Source organism: Castor canadensis, chromosome 9, assembly GCF_047511655.1.
Source record: "Castor canadensis chromosome 9, mCasCan1.hap1v2, whole genome shotgun sequence".
Lineage (NCBI taxonomy): Eukaryota > Metazoa > Chordata > Mammalia > Rodentia > Castoridae > Castor > Castor canadensis.
In genome coordinates this window covers 43,564,971-43,579,681 of record NC_133394.1, presented here as the reverse complement: position 1 = coordinate 43,579,681, position 14,711 = coordinate 43,564,971, and the positions used below count along the sequence as shown (strand labels likewise).

The following is a 14,711-nucleotide window of genomic DNA, read 5'->3' as shown; positions in this document are numbered from 1 at the left end:
ACTGGAGGTGTAACAGTGCTAGCCGCACCCTGCAGCTTCAATAACGGCAAAGCATTTTGTTAAGTGAGGAGTTCTCTTTACCACAGAACTAAAGTTTGAGGACAGTATAGCTGAGCTCTTTTCCAGCCATCGAAGCTACAAAAGAAAAATGAGGCCCACAATGTGCCATTTAATTTAGAGGAAGAAGGGCATAAAGTTGTCTCCCAAAACTATTTTAGAAAAACACTAACAAAATTCATAATCATGGTCTTTTAACTCTAACTCCAATCAATACATTCACCCTGATGTAATCTATGTATACTTTCACAATTTTGCTTTCAGTGAATCAGTTTCTTAACTTCCAGTTTCTTTTTCATTAGAGTTCTGAGGTTTCTCCCCACCACCAACCCAGAATAGTTGGGTTGATTTAACTTCTTCCCTGGTTCTTTCTAGCAACAGCTTCCCCAGGCAAGATGGTTCATTAGCTTAATGATAGTCTATCTGACCCAGTGCCAAGAATTCTTCATCATTTTTCCCTCTAATCCCTCCACTTCTGGTGTTACCCAGCTCAGTGGTGAGCTTTTTGACCCCATCTCTGACCAATCTCTGTATTTATTCCAGATTGCATTTCCCCCAAAAGTCTCCATTTCTTTTTATTTTTGAATCTGTTACTTCTACATGGAATAGAGTTTCTTACAGACTCAGATTAGCCTTCCATCTGAATCCCTGACAGAATGTTTTCTGTCCTGGCACTACCTCTTCTGAGGACACTTATCCCTCTGCAAGGGAATTAGTAACTCACAGATAGCTGTGAGATCCTTAAAGGCTGTGATACTATCTTACCAGTTTTTGTATTCCTGTTTTTTTTTTTTTTGTATTCCAGTTTTTATATTCTAATCCAAGTACTGAGATTCTGAAGGTAGGAAAGGACAGGAGGGGTAGTTGAGAAAGGAAAGAAGGAAGAGGAGAGAAGGAAAGACGAAAGAAAGAAGGGAGGAACAAAGAAAAGGAGAGGAGAACACCTCTTAGATACTTTTTTTAAATAAATGCTTTGAACAACAGATAACCAATTACTGAAAAACAGAAGCAGTAAAACATCTACAAAAAGGAATACTTCCTCATCCTGTGCATGGATTGTTTGGAGGCCTGAATAGTTCTTGAAAACATAGGGATGATCCTTTCCAAAGTATCAGAGTCATATGTTTGAATAGTTTTTGAAGCCAATAATACCTAAAAGTAAAGAAAATAATGAATGCCAGAAAAGGGAAGTGGGAGAAGATTTTTCTACAAAATATACCCTAGAGATTGAAAAGGGAGAGGGAGAGGATAAATGTGGACTAGGTGTGAATGGAGCCAAAAACCACCTCTTTCCCCTTCAAAAGGCATCAGAGAAAGAAAGGACTTGTACATTCAATCAGCCACTCTGATTAAATGGTACATATTTTTGACTCACTCAAATTTCTGGAGGCCAGAGGGAGGGGCAGAAGGGTGTGTGTTTGCTAATGATTAATCTCTCTCCTGTGGTTCTCAACCAGGTGACATTGTTGAACTTGAGGGAAGCGAGCATGGAATTAAAGTAAGTGTTCTCTGACTCTACCAGACATGATGAAAATTTCCTCTGGTTGTTTACATTGATGTACCTACTGAGATCCTACTTGGAAGGATTTTTCTTTTAGAACTTGGCACCTAAACATTCTTTGTCTACTCACTGAGCTGAATCATCAAAAAAGGAAGCTACAAAATGACCTTATTATCCCAAAAGAAATTTAAAATAGATAAGGTATCCTTAGTTTTGTCTTGCTAAAACAAAAAGAAAAAGGAAAGGGAAGGGAAGAGGAAAGGAAAGGGAGGAAGGGGGAAAGGGAAGAAAGGGAAGGGGAAGGGGGAAGGAAAAAGAGAGAGAGAAAGATAAAGGAAAATAAGTAATGCTTCTGAGATAATCACTTGTTAAAACATTTGAGAAAGCAAGAAAGTGACAAATGTCATACTCTAAAACAGTCCACTCTTCTTATATGATGGCAAAAAGAGGGAGGGAAAGCCTAAAGATCACAGCAGGAATAAATAATTCTTCGTGATTTATTTATAATTCCTGAAGTGTATGGTTCTGAGCAAGATATTTCCCAGAGCGCCACAGCACACTTGACACAACACCAGACCTGTTTCAAACTTCCAAATTACTTTCCCACAGACATTTACCTCTGTTTTCCAGGCCATATTTCCTGCTCCAGGGTGAGTAACTTTGTTCATTTGCTTTTTCTTGGAACCCCTGTGTCTATTCTACGGGTCTCAGTTTCAGTAATCTGGGTGAGAATGACTCAGGGCCATTTAATCACCAATCCAAACACTAATCTGTATTTTATCAGGACACACTGCTTGTCCCAGATAAGCAATTTACCTTCATTCATTCATTCACTGGCTTCTTCAACACAGTACAGAGGTCAACAAGACTTGTCCTTGCTCCTCTTCAGTGTTGGGTAGAAACTCTAGAAAAGAGGAAAACAGGATGTATGGGAGTAGAGAGGAAAAAGCAAACAATACTAACTCCTTCATCCACAGGGACAATAAGTTTGCCTTCAAAGAAAAATAACTTAAATCCAGAAGTGACTAAATATTCTTATGTACCATAAAATATACATTTATACCTCTCTTTTCATTTTTGAGCTTTTTTTCCCATTTAATTTCATTGCACTACTTCAAAAGCTGATTCTGAACACAATATTAACATCTTAGCATTGTCATTATTAGATGATACAGAGAAGGTTGCAATAATGATATTCTTTACAAACCTCAAAATTTTTTTAGAAAAGCAAAGTTGTATATGCAATTATTTTGGTTTGAAAATAAAAGTATCTAAGTCTGGAGTAACAATATTAGATTAACCTTGTTCCTTACTTAAAGTTTCAAGTTGACACTAGACATATCATTTTATAGACAAGTTTTATTCCCCCTATCTTGTCTTCCATATGCCCTCTTTCAGAAAACCATTATTTATAATCACCTTTCTTTTGTATTGCTTCTTTATTTTTTATTAGTGTATATTAAGTGTACAAAGGAATTATATTCTTCTTAAGAACTGAATCTGTATGACCTTACATCTTCAAGGAAACTTGAAGCCTTGAAATCACCTACAAATCTAGGTGATTTCTAGCTGCCTGAGAGAACAGGAAGGTAGGGACTATCTAGGGAAGAGAGTAAGCCCATCTAAAATACTCAGAGTGTCTGCAGACAGGTAATCCAAGCACGCAGGTAACTGGGCATTAACAAAAGGCCTCCAGCAGAAGCCTGCCAGAGCACCTTCCTGCAGACACAACCCATCTCACAGTGATGAACAAAGTACTCTCTCTTCATTGTCTCTGTGCACCTAAGGCTCAGTCACAGAATGTAGAGAGCGTGCCTTATTTGTAGATTTATTACACATAGTTCTAAACAAGCAGTCAATAACTAATAAAGAAAACACCAAAAGAAATTTCAAAAGTCAAAATGTTAAATTCTCATGCTCCTCACGCAGCTCGGTGACTGCAGAGAAGTCTTGTTATTTTCAGTTGCATTGAAATCATTGTGAGATCTGCTGAGTGTTTCCCTGCCCTTCATTTTGTGAAAATCTGCCTCCCAACAAGTAAATCTTACCAAAATGGCAAGGTAAAAGTGAATGTGCTTCACTGAAGTGGTAAAGTGAAAATCTGAGGTTTGCTGGAAGGCAGCCTGTCTTTAGCAGAAGTTGGACAGCATTCTGGGAAAAATGAGTGCAGCATCCACAGTGCACCACTGAACTCCACGCATCCTGGGTGTGGTTGCTTCCTTGGAACTACAGACCCGCAGATACCAAGGGTCTGCTGCAATCACATTGAGGCACTGGGAAGGGATATTCAAATCCCAAGCTGACCTGGAAATTGATGATCAGAGAGCCATGCTAATAAATTTCACAACCAGGACAATCTCTCCAATTTTCTGATTCCTGACCAGAGCTCTTCCACCAAGACACTGCCTGTGATGCAAGAAACAGAGCAGAGAGATTATAATCTGAGTGTAGAAGCAAACTTTGGTCAGCAAGGTCCGAGAGATGAGACTATATCACCTAGGTGTGATACAAATAAATTTGACTTCTAATGATTCCCACACTCCACTCAGTATCTATAAGAGGTCCTTTGCTATGCTGGATCTCAAGTTGAAAAAGCTTTGAAAATGAGAATAATCCTCAACTGAAAGTATGTGACAATGAAGTGAGTTCAGCTACCCAAATATTAATGGCTTCTGGTCCCAGGTCAAATGCTTGGGAATGGCTGTAAAGGAACACATACACGTAGGTTTTGGTGTATGTTACACACACACTTTTGTAACTAATAGACTGGAAATAACATTATCTTAAACAAAATAGAAGTTCATTTCTCTTTGTAGTGGCAAGAAAAAGAGAGGAGAAAAAAAAAGCACTTCCTTGCCTGTTGTGGTCACAATCTAGAAGTTGCACGTAGCCTTCTTCTTAACATCTATCAGTTTGAATTCCTTTACATATACACAGCTAGTTGCACAACTGACTTAGCTAAAAATTGTACTTCCAAAGAAAGAGAGGATAGCAGCTATCAGAGGACAGCTAGCTGTGACTACTATATACCCAAGCCTAAAAAGCCATTTGTGATAAGGCTTTCTTCCCCTTCATCCCTTAGCTCCAAGGCAACTATTTCCTAGCACTTTGCTAGAATTAAGAGGCTTCTCTTCCATCTGAACGGCACCCAACTTCTGAGGCACTGGCCACTCCAAAAAAAGTGAGCCATGGCTCAAATTTGCTTATGAAGGCTCTTCTCTAAAGTGATGAATATATTACCTGCATTTTTTTTAGTTCTTGCCCTCACCTTAACACAAGGATAAGAACTAATTTGTAACCAAAAGAAATATTATCTGTTCTATAGGGAGATGAAAATCCATGAGAAAAATATGCTCTCTGCCCTCAATAAGAGAAATCATGAACTTTTTGATATAGTAAAATATCAAAAATCTTACATCAACTTAATACTTGAGATTCAAACAAATGAAAGTGTTACTGTCTTTTTTAATGATAGCTCAAATGTGATGGTTACAAGCATCTTCCTCAATTCTCTATTTATCCTAAGCAGTCACTGCATTAACACAAGAAAGGAGCATTAATTCTGGGGTTAAGGAAATTAATCATAGGTGGTTTCAATTAAAATTGCATCAAATTTATGCATGCAATTCAGTTGGATTAATAATACTCTTCCAAAGATACCAAGAAGGACACCACTGTCTAGAGCATGTCTATATGTAGAAGGAGCTGTCAAACATCTTGTATAAGGCAACATTAAATATGGGTCTGCATTCTAGTCAGGAAATCCCTGAGCTGAGTTTAATTGAGGGTTTAACCATATACACTGAAGAAGAAGAGAGTGTCCTGGAAAAACTGTCCCATGATGCAGCACTACAGGTAGCTATCCAGAAACATATTTCATCAGCTGAATAAGATCCCTCAACAGGCCCTCTCCCAAAGGGGAGCTACAATGTCTGTAACAGTCCCAGCTCTGGGAGAAAGATGATATTCCCTGAATCCTAGAGGAACTGCTTTTTCCCTCAGGACAGGAAACATCCTAGAGCATAGGCCTTTACAGTTTTACCACCACCACCAAGCCCTACCATCTCCCTTCCCCTAAAACACACACACACACACACACACACACACACACACACACACACACACACAAATCACCACGGAGAGCATAGTTTGTAATAAGAAAGATGCTTTTATCATTTGTTGATACTTCTTGTGGTCACATAATTAAGGATCTCAGCTTGACATAGTGGCTGATATCTGTAATCTTAGCTACTAGGAGACAGAAATCAGGAGAATGGTGATCCCAGGCCAGCCAGAGCAGGATAAATTTTGCGAGACTCCATTTCAATCACTAGCTGAGCATGGTAGTGAGCATCTGTCATCCCAGCTGTGTAGGGAAGTCTAACTAGGAAGATCAGGGTCCAGTCCTACCAGGCATAAAGCAAGACCCTATCTCAAAAATAAACAAAGTTAGGCTGGGGGGTGTGGCTCAAGTAGTAAGAGCACCTGCCTAACAAGCATGAGACCCCGAGCTCTAACCCCAGAACTGCCAAAAAAATAAATAAATACATAAAAAATAACCAAAGTCAAAAAGGCTGGAGACATGGGACAAGTGGTAGAGCACCTGCATAGCAGTGCAAGGCCCTAAGTTCAAACCTGAGTACCACAAAAAAAAAAAAAGTAAAATAAGTCTCACACTTGGAATTATGAGAACCTTCATCTTTGCCTTTTCAGTGGAAAATGAAAAAGACATTTTTGGTAGAGACAGGAAGCTGCTCACCCTTGATATCTTTCTTAGGAGGAAACCTGATCTTTTTGGTAGGGAGGGAAGCACATTGTTCCCTAAAATAAAACAAAGTTCTGCCCAATGAGAAGTTAAGTGGAAGATTTCCAGCAAGAACCTGACTCAGACAAGAGAACTCTCGGTTCTGCTGCCTCTCACCTGATTTGCAGGAGGGATCTTATGACTAGAGCCATCATTCACAATGACACAAGCAGCCATGTTGGATCCAGAGGTCCCTAAGCCATGCCTAGGATGATAGCTTAGTCAGGGAGGCTAAAATGTTGCAAAAAAGAGAATCCAGACTTAGAAAAACAGCTTGCTTCTCTATAGTATAAAAAGTCAAAGTAAGAATGCCAAGCAATGGCTTGTTTTATACCAATCATTCAAGGCCTAAGGCTCTTGGTGGCTCTGTCATCTGTGTTGTGTGGCTTCCAAAGCCACTGCAGATATCACCATCCAGACAAAGTCACAGTGGAAAAGAATGGAAGGATAGAACCAGAGATCTCATCTTGCAAAAGTGAGGAGGAAGTCACTCCCATCTTATCTGTTCATCTATATCACATGGCCACACATCTAGCTGCAAGGGAAGCTGTGAGAAATTCAAATCCCAAATGGACAGCCACATTCAGCACAATTTCTCTACTGTGGCAGAGAAGAAACAGCTTCTACATGTACTTCAAGTCTCTGGATAGGTGGCAAGACAGGACCTTAGGAGTCTGGGGACCTCAGGTACAACTGCATTCCATACCGCCTACTTCTATGTTTCTTTTATTTGAGAGAAAAACAATTTCATGTTGTTAAGTCACTTTTATTTGGAAAAGATTTTCATTCTTTCTTGCAGTTAATCATAATTCTAAATTGTACAAATTATTAGATTTTAGCTTGAAGTATTTTGGCTTATTAGTGCAAAATACATATTGATCAATTAACATGATATTTCACATATGAAGAGTTACTCTCACAGTCTTGCTAGAGGAGGTTGTGGCTCCAAGTGTGAGTTAGTCTTTAATTTTTTTTTTTTTATATCACTGGGGTTTGAACTCAGGCACTCTACTAATTGAGCTAAACATCTAGTTCATTTTGGCACTAATAACATGGAAGTAAAAAAAGTAAAACCTCAGATTTACTTCAAGCAGTGAAACAAATTCTAGACTTAGCAGTTGTCTGGTAGGTGATACCTCTTTAATCTAGATAATTTATCATCTATTCAATTCTCCATTTTTGAATCATGATTTTAAAAATAGGAAGATTCATTGATCTAATGGATTAAAAATCACCTATAATTAAAAATAAAGAACACAAGATGCAGTTATTTCATGGAAAACGTTTTTAAAGTAATCTCAAGTAATATATGGTGTTCCACATCATAATACATAGCCTTTTTCTTGAGATGACAAGCATAGCATTCAAATTTCAGGGAATCTCATGCGACTTGGAAATTGGTTTTTGTTGAGTTTGTTTTTGTGTTTTGCAATTTCATTGTCTCTTATGTATCTTGAGGGAGCTACATGAACTTGTTTTATCTGTGTTTTGTAAAGAAGCTGATGTACACGTAAAGGCATCCCTCATTTGGGGGGTGATGAGTCTGTCAGTAAAGGCTCACTAAGTCAGGTTTTCCTCAATGGCTTGGTTAAGACTTTCCAGTGATTATGGCTGCATTTAGCACCTCTCATCACAACAACATTGTGAAAGAACAGAAACAGGCTACTTAACTTCCTAGAAATTTTTAAGTGTAGAATCAGGAGATAGAGCTTCTAGTCTTCTTGCCCACGATTCAGTTCTCGGGCCTGAACAAGTCCCTTAAACACTTTTGACCTTGTTTTTCTCATTTATCAGAGGGACTATTTAAATTCAACAATCTCAAAATCTTACTCTACACTAACAATTATTCTTCTAGATCTAAAGTTGCCCAGCTCTGTGACTATGAGGCCACATGTGCAGCAGGAACAGCAAATGGGACAGCCTCATAGTAAAACTCCTTAGGAACATGAGAGTCATCTTTGAATTAGTCGGAAATGGTTCCCAGATTGTGTAAGTCACAGGCTGTGTTTTGTGCCCTCCATGACAACATTTAGAAACACTGATAGTTACCTTTTACTGGGAGCTGACTATTTGCCAGGCACTGTGCCAAGTGAATTATACACAGTATTTCAGCGAATCCTCCTGACAGCTCAACCTCATTGCACAGATGAGGAATCGGAGGCTTAGAGCCATGAAGTAATTCGCCTGGGCCATGCAGGTGCAGCATGTTGAATAGAACCCAGGGCTGCTTGGCTCCAAGCTCGGACTCTCCAGTACAGTGTGAAATACCTGCAGGAGGTCAGGACGTCCTGGCAAACTGCTCTCTTGCCCCCATTCTTGGACATGCCCTCTGAGTCACTCATAATTAATTACACCGTGAAGTCTCCATAGTAAACATTTTTGTGTCCCTCCCAACTCTGGCCCCTTACTTCTCCTAATAATAGATGCAAACATTAATTGAGCACTTGCCACAGACCTCTGCTCTTTAAATAGATGGTCTTGCCCTCTGAAGTAGATACTACTGTTTCCTCCATTTTACAGGACACTGAGGTACAGAAAAATTAAGAATATCCAAGCTACCCCATCTGATAAGTGAAAAATAAATATTTGAGCTGAGTTTGAATTCCAAAGTAAATAAAAAATTGACAAATGCTGATAAGATTTTAAACTAACATTTATTGAACTTTTTCAACATGTCAGATCTACTCTAAATTCTTCATATAAACTATTGCATATAATCATCATAACAGTCCTATAAGATATGGATTCGTGTCCTTAATGACATTTTTCAGATAATAAAACACTGACTCTCTTGGTTAAGTCATGAGAGAAAGTCACACAAAGACTATCTAGAGCCCAGTGATTACAGGATCAGAATTTAACATCAAACGGACGATTGTTAGAATGACTAGTACTATTTTCTTGAAAAATTACTTAACCTTGCTTTACCTCAGTTATCCTATCCATAAAGTGGGTGAGTTACAAGGATTTGATGTTATATATATATAAATATATATAAATATTATATATATAATATATATAAATATTATATATATATATATATATATATATATAAAGCATTTGGCGCAGAGTCTGGCACAGAGTAAAAACCATATGGTTGTTAAGACAAAATAAATGGAAGTGTAGAATTTGCCTTTGACTAACAAAAGTGCTTTATCTCTCTATCCCAGTTTTGTCATTTATAAAATATATTTTTAAAAAAGGTACCAACCTGTTCTTCTGAGAAAATGTGTAAATATGTACACAGAGTAAATAAGAATTACGAATTAGAACCAGAGTGCACCTAAGTGTTCAACAAGCATTAACTCTTATTGTGGTTGCAATGATTACCCCATTCTTATCATTTTGACTCTTTCTCAGTCATACAGAAGTCCCTCCTCTGCCTCAGGAGTGATCAAGCCAGCCCTGCCTGAAACTTTTTCCTCAGAGTTGCAGAAGCCATGCCTAAAGTAGTCAGCAACTGGGATCATTTCAGTAGAGCCATACACACAAGGCAAAGAATGCTTTTGTCCTCAGAACTAGCCCCACAAGGGCAGGGACCTTTCTCAGCATGTGGGCATGAACAAGACACCCTGTGCCATGCAAATAAACACATACTTCTATCCTGTCTTGAAATGTTCTCTAAGAATGTGCCTGACTTGCATGACTGCAGGTTCTCAGGGCAAGGCCCTGACATTCACTGTTTTGATGACTGACATCAGTCCAAATTATTGACTGATTGCTCAGTTGACTGATTTATCTAACAACTGGCCCTCCTAGCTGCTTAGCTGAGAGCACAGGCAGCCCTTCTCCCTCGAGGCAGATTTCATGTCTCAGTGTTGCAGGTGCCAGAGGCTCACTGCCTGGGTTTGATGCCTACCTACTCCATTTTCTGATTATGTCAACGTAGGCAATTGATCTCACTTCTTTGTGCCTTAAAAATTCCCTACAATGGGAATCATAGTCCTGTTTGTCGTGATATTTAATTGTATAAGTTCTTAGAAAAGTGTCTCATATAAGTGCTCAATAAATGTTAGCACATTGACTGGCTAGCACAGATGGCTTAAAGTAGTTTGAGTTGTCCAATCACATCATGGTGGTGTGCCCTTACCTGAATGTAGAACAAAAGGGAGCTTTCCTCCCTTTTGTGGGTACAGCCAGCCAACCCAACAGTTCCTATGGCAGCTGTGCCCTGCCTATCACTCCAGTGATGAACGTGTGCCAAGCATGCATACCTCCATGAATCATTTTGGCTATTAAGAATCATCCAACATGACCTTCTCTCTTCTTTTTGAAATGAGCTAATAAGGCTGTGTGCCACCCACACATACGTACACACATGCAAAAAAAAATTCATCTTCCAACAATTATATCTGTAGACTTGTCCTTGAGCACCAAAAAAATTCTGTTCTTTTTTCCTTTATTCTGTCAATAATCTATATTGAGTATCCTGTACCTCAATATAGACGAGACACTGCAATTATAGTAGTGAAAATTCAGTTTTTAAGCTGGAGTTTCTAATCTAAGTGGAAAGGGTACCAGAAGGGGGAGCAGAAAGAGAAATAAATAGACAAACATAAAACTATGTACAAAGTAGCCGTAGAGATTCAGGCAATGGGTGGGGCTGGGTAGAGGGTGGGAGAGTGGGTTTCAAAAAATTAGGCATCAAACCAACAAAGAAAAAAAAAGAGGTTAAAAAAAGGCTTCCCAAAAGAAAGTGGCTTCTAAACTGAGACCTCAAGCAAAGATAAGTTAATTCTTGCAGTTATTTCACTATGTGGGTGGAGAAACTGAGTCAGAAAAACTGTTCTGAAGTTGAACAATGTAGGAGAGACTCAGGAATAAAAAATTGTCTTGAAAACTTGGAGTTCTTTTCTTCTCCCACCACTCCGTGCTCCCTCCCTCCAAAAGATCTAAACATTTTAAGTTTATGAGTCTGACAACTTCAATGGCATTCCTTACCCAGGCTATAAAATTCTAGCCCTGCCACCACAGAGCTGTTTTTTCTGAATTTCACAAACTTAGAGATAACGCTGACTCTAGTTTTCTGGCCAGCAACAGTAATGGAGCCCAGGACTTTGGTTTATATTTGAAGACTAACTTTACAACAACAAAAAAAAAGGCTATTGCCTGGGAAATCCAGACCAGGGGGTGTGGGTGAAAAAAAATAAGAGAGATTTTTTTTTCACATTTCCTGCTTTGGGAGAGCTAGAATTTTCTAATCATTTTGTTAGTCTTTCCCTTGGAAGTTAAGTTTTTGGAATGTTTTGTTCATATCAAAATATTGTATCATAGCAAATACCTATAAATTAATAGGAATATTCTAGCTATTTAAAAATAAATTCTTTGTTTGAAACAGCTAAGTAGCGATGATATAATTATTTCTCATTTGATATTGACTCTTCAGCAAAAACAAAGAGGTTGGATCAACATGTCAGCTTTGCACAAAGGCATCAACACATAGCTGTCACTAGTAAAATTGAGCATATAATAAGATTACAAAGCAAGCTTTTCTCCCTTCTATTTCACATATACGCATATATTCATCCTCTTGGCTCTGATAACACTGAGCAAGCATTCACTAACCAAAGAACTCTGTGCCATGGTAAAACTCGTTCAACTAAAATATTCAGTGACGATCCCTTGCCAAGCTGTGAAGGCTACTGCTCTTCCAGCCAAATTTGGCTTATTGTCACTCTTACAATCATGCAATTTGACAAATGATATATCCCCACCCCTACCCTAATTCATTCAGTCCAACTGATTCCACTGCATCCATCCAAGTTTATAACAAAACAGAGAAAATATTATTAGGAGAAGCAGAGATGTTATTTTGGCATAATTATAAATCAGTAAGCTGAGGCGTGCCAAAGTTAAGTCAATAAAGGTTATTTATAAAGCATGACACACCACAGTACTGTCAGGAATAAATAGAACCCAGGACTTCAATTCCTAGCTGCACCTAACAATTCTTTTCTGACTGACATAATGACCTCAGAAGTTCTGAAAAGGTACGATGAAAATAATATCATCATCAAGACTCTTTTACATTCTTGGTGGAAAAATATTTCAGAAATGAGATGTGATGATAATCAGATTCTGACTCCTACAAATTTGAATGGCATTATATCAACTTTTACTCTCATCACCTGTTATAAACACTGTACCTATCTGTGGAGGTACACAGAGTCCAAAGAAAGATAAAGGCCAAAGTGCATAAGAAGTGCATAAGAAGTGGTTCTTTTTTCTTGGTGCTTTACAGTTTATAAAGTTTGTTTTAATGTGGCTGAAATCACCAATTGCCTTCTACATGTTGGTATTCCCAATACTCAGTGAAAATAAGGTCATCAAAGTCCCACCTGTGCTGTCTTATTTACTCTTTAAAATAAACTCAGAGGAGGTAGACATGATTTCCTTTTATGGAATTAAAAAATGTGATGTTTAAACATTATTCAATAATTTTCTCAAGATCATAGAGCCATCAGCCCAGGAAGGTAGTAAGAATCTAAATACGAGTTGATGCCCAGGCCTGCGCCCTGTAAAATGAGTCACTCCACCTCCAGGGGGTGCCCTTGACCCCTTTTATGGCTATTCCCAGAGCTCTTTCTGTTTCATTCACCTACAATCTGAAGGACAGCTCCAGCAGTCAGCCAAATGACCTTTGAACAAAAGGTTGGACAAAAGGAAGAGGGCACAGAACCTGACAATGGGGTGAGGTAAAAGGCAGTGCTGTAAAGAAAGAAGGGTAAGACTCCTGTCTCAATCCTGCTCACCTCTTCAAACATGGAAAGGGAGCAAGTTGCGCTTGTGTAATTTTTCAAAGCTGTGAATTTGATATTAATGTGCTAACACCAATTTTTTAATGGATTTGGCCTCTGTCAAAGGCTATGGTTGCTTTTTTAAAAAGTTATGTAGCTACATGCCAGTGCAAACATTATTTTAAAACCATCAAATATTCAATCAAATATCAACCAGTAACAAATCCCACACTGGTATTTAATCTTTAGGCTATGGTTCTCACCTCCTGATGAATATTAGAATTACCAAGAGAATTTATAAACATTACCAGTTCCCTAGGGCCATCCACAGGCAATTAAATCAGAATCTCTGGAAATGAAGCCCAGCTTGGATATTGCTTAAAATCTTTGCAGGTAGTTGTGATGTATACCTGAGGATGATAATACTGTCCATCTTACAGCAGTTCTCACATTGTGGTCCTGGAGACAAGTGGCATGGACATTTGCACTTGTTAAAAATGCAGACTCACAGGCCCCACCCCAGATCTACTGAACTGAGAAGCCCAGGTGTTTCTGTGCATGTTCAAGTTTTAGAACCACATCCTTACAACGTTTCATCAAAGAGCTCTTGCTTAATAAAGACCCCAAACATTCCTCAGCCGTGTTGTTTTCCAATGTTAGATAAGCGAATCTACTTGAAAAACATCCTATGCATTTGAAAAAAATAAGAACCTCACTAAATAATTCCAAACTATAACATTTAGTGGGGATCCTCTAACTTTTCATTCATTCTTTGTCAGTTCCTCCCAATTTTTCATTGATTTTCTCTGTTCCTACTGATCAGATACAGAAGTTTTCAGAGTGCTGGCCTAATATAAATGAGTCCCTTTCCCTTTGACTGCATGAAACACATATGAGCACATAGATGTGAGGTGCAGACGTACATGCATTTGTCTGGTAAGATCACATTCTCCAAGCGTCATGCAAGCTCATGACAGTCCTGAGCACCACAGGCAGCATCCATTGTTTACATGAGCAAACACGATTCAACAAAAACACGTATTAGCAGTCAGCATACTAGGCTCCTCACACAGGCCATTCTTTGAGGGAGCTAGACTTTGTTAAAAGAACTCGTAAAGTGTCATTTTTATATTTGGTTCCTAACAGCCATGTGAGGATCTCAAAACATTTTGGATATGCTAGACTTTCAATTCTGTCAAGGAGTTAGCATGATTGATCCAAAGCTGTAAAGTGACAAATGGAGGGCCCTTCAAGCACACTTTAAGTGATCATATTAATATAAACACTTTGGGGAGAGGGGTGGAAGCCATGTGGAGGGAAGTAATCATTCAGAAAGCAACAAAGAGAGCCCATCTTGTAGAAGGTAGGCATCAACCATCCAGCTCTGTGTGATTCTGAAGTGCTGAGCGATGTAACTAAAGTGACAAGGGCCGAGGACAAGCAAGCTATTTCCATATGGTAGTACTAATACTCAGCTAAGGGGTCAATCTGTTGGTGCAAAATGTAAATGTTTCAGTATTGACTGGTAAGTAGTTGACACTCTGAGTTCTCACAATGCCACCTCACTGCCTGTCACCCCTGACACTTTCCTAGATACTCTTTCCCCTCCCCT

At 38.7% G+C, this 14,711-nt stretch overlaps 1 long non-coding RNA gene across 1 annotated transcript in view; it reads right to left on the bottom strand.

The window, feature by feature from the left end:
* Window positions 1-14,711, bottom strand: part of LOC141410865 (uncharacterized) — a 242,136-nt gene that overhangs the window by 183,155 nt on the left and 44,270 nt on the right. Inside the window, exon 2 of the long non-coding RNA XR_012435653.1 lies at window positions 2,375-2,462. This is a non-coding gene — a long non-coding RNA (uncharacterized lncRNA). The remainder of the gene's footprint in view (window positions 1-2,374; window positions 2,463-14,711) is intronic.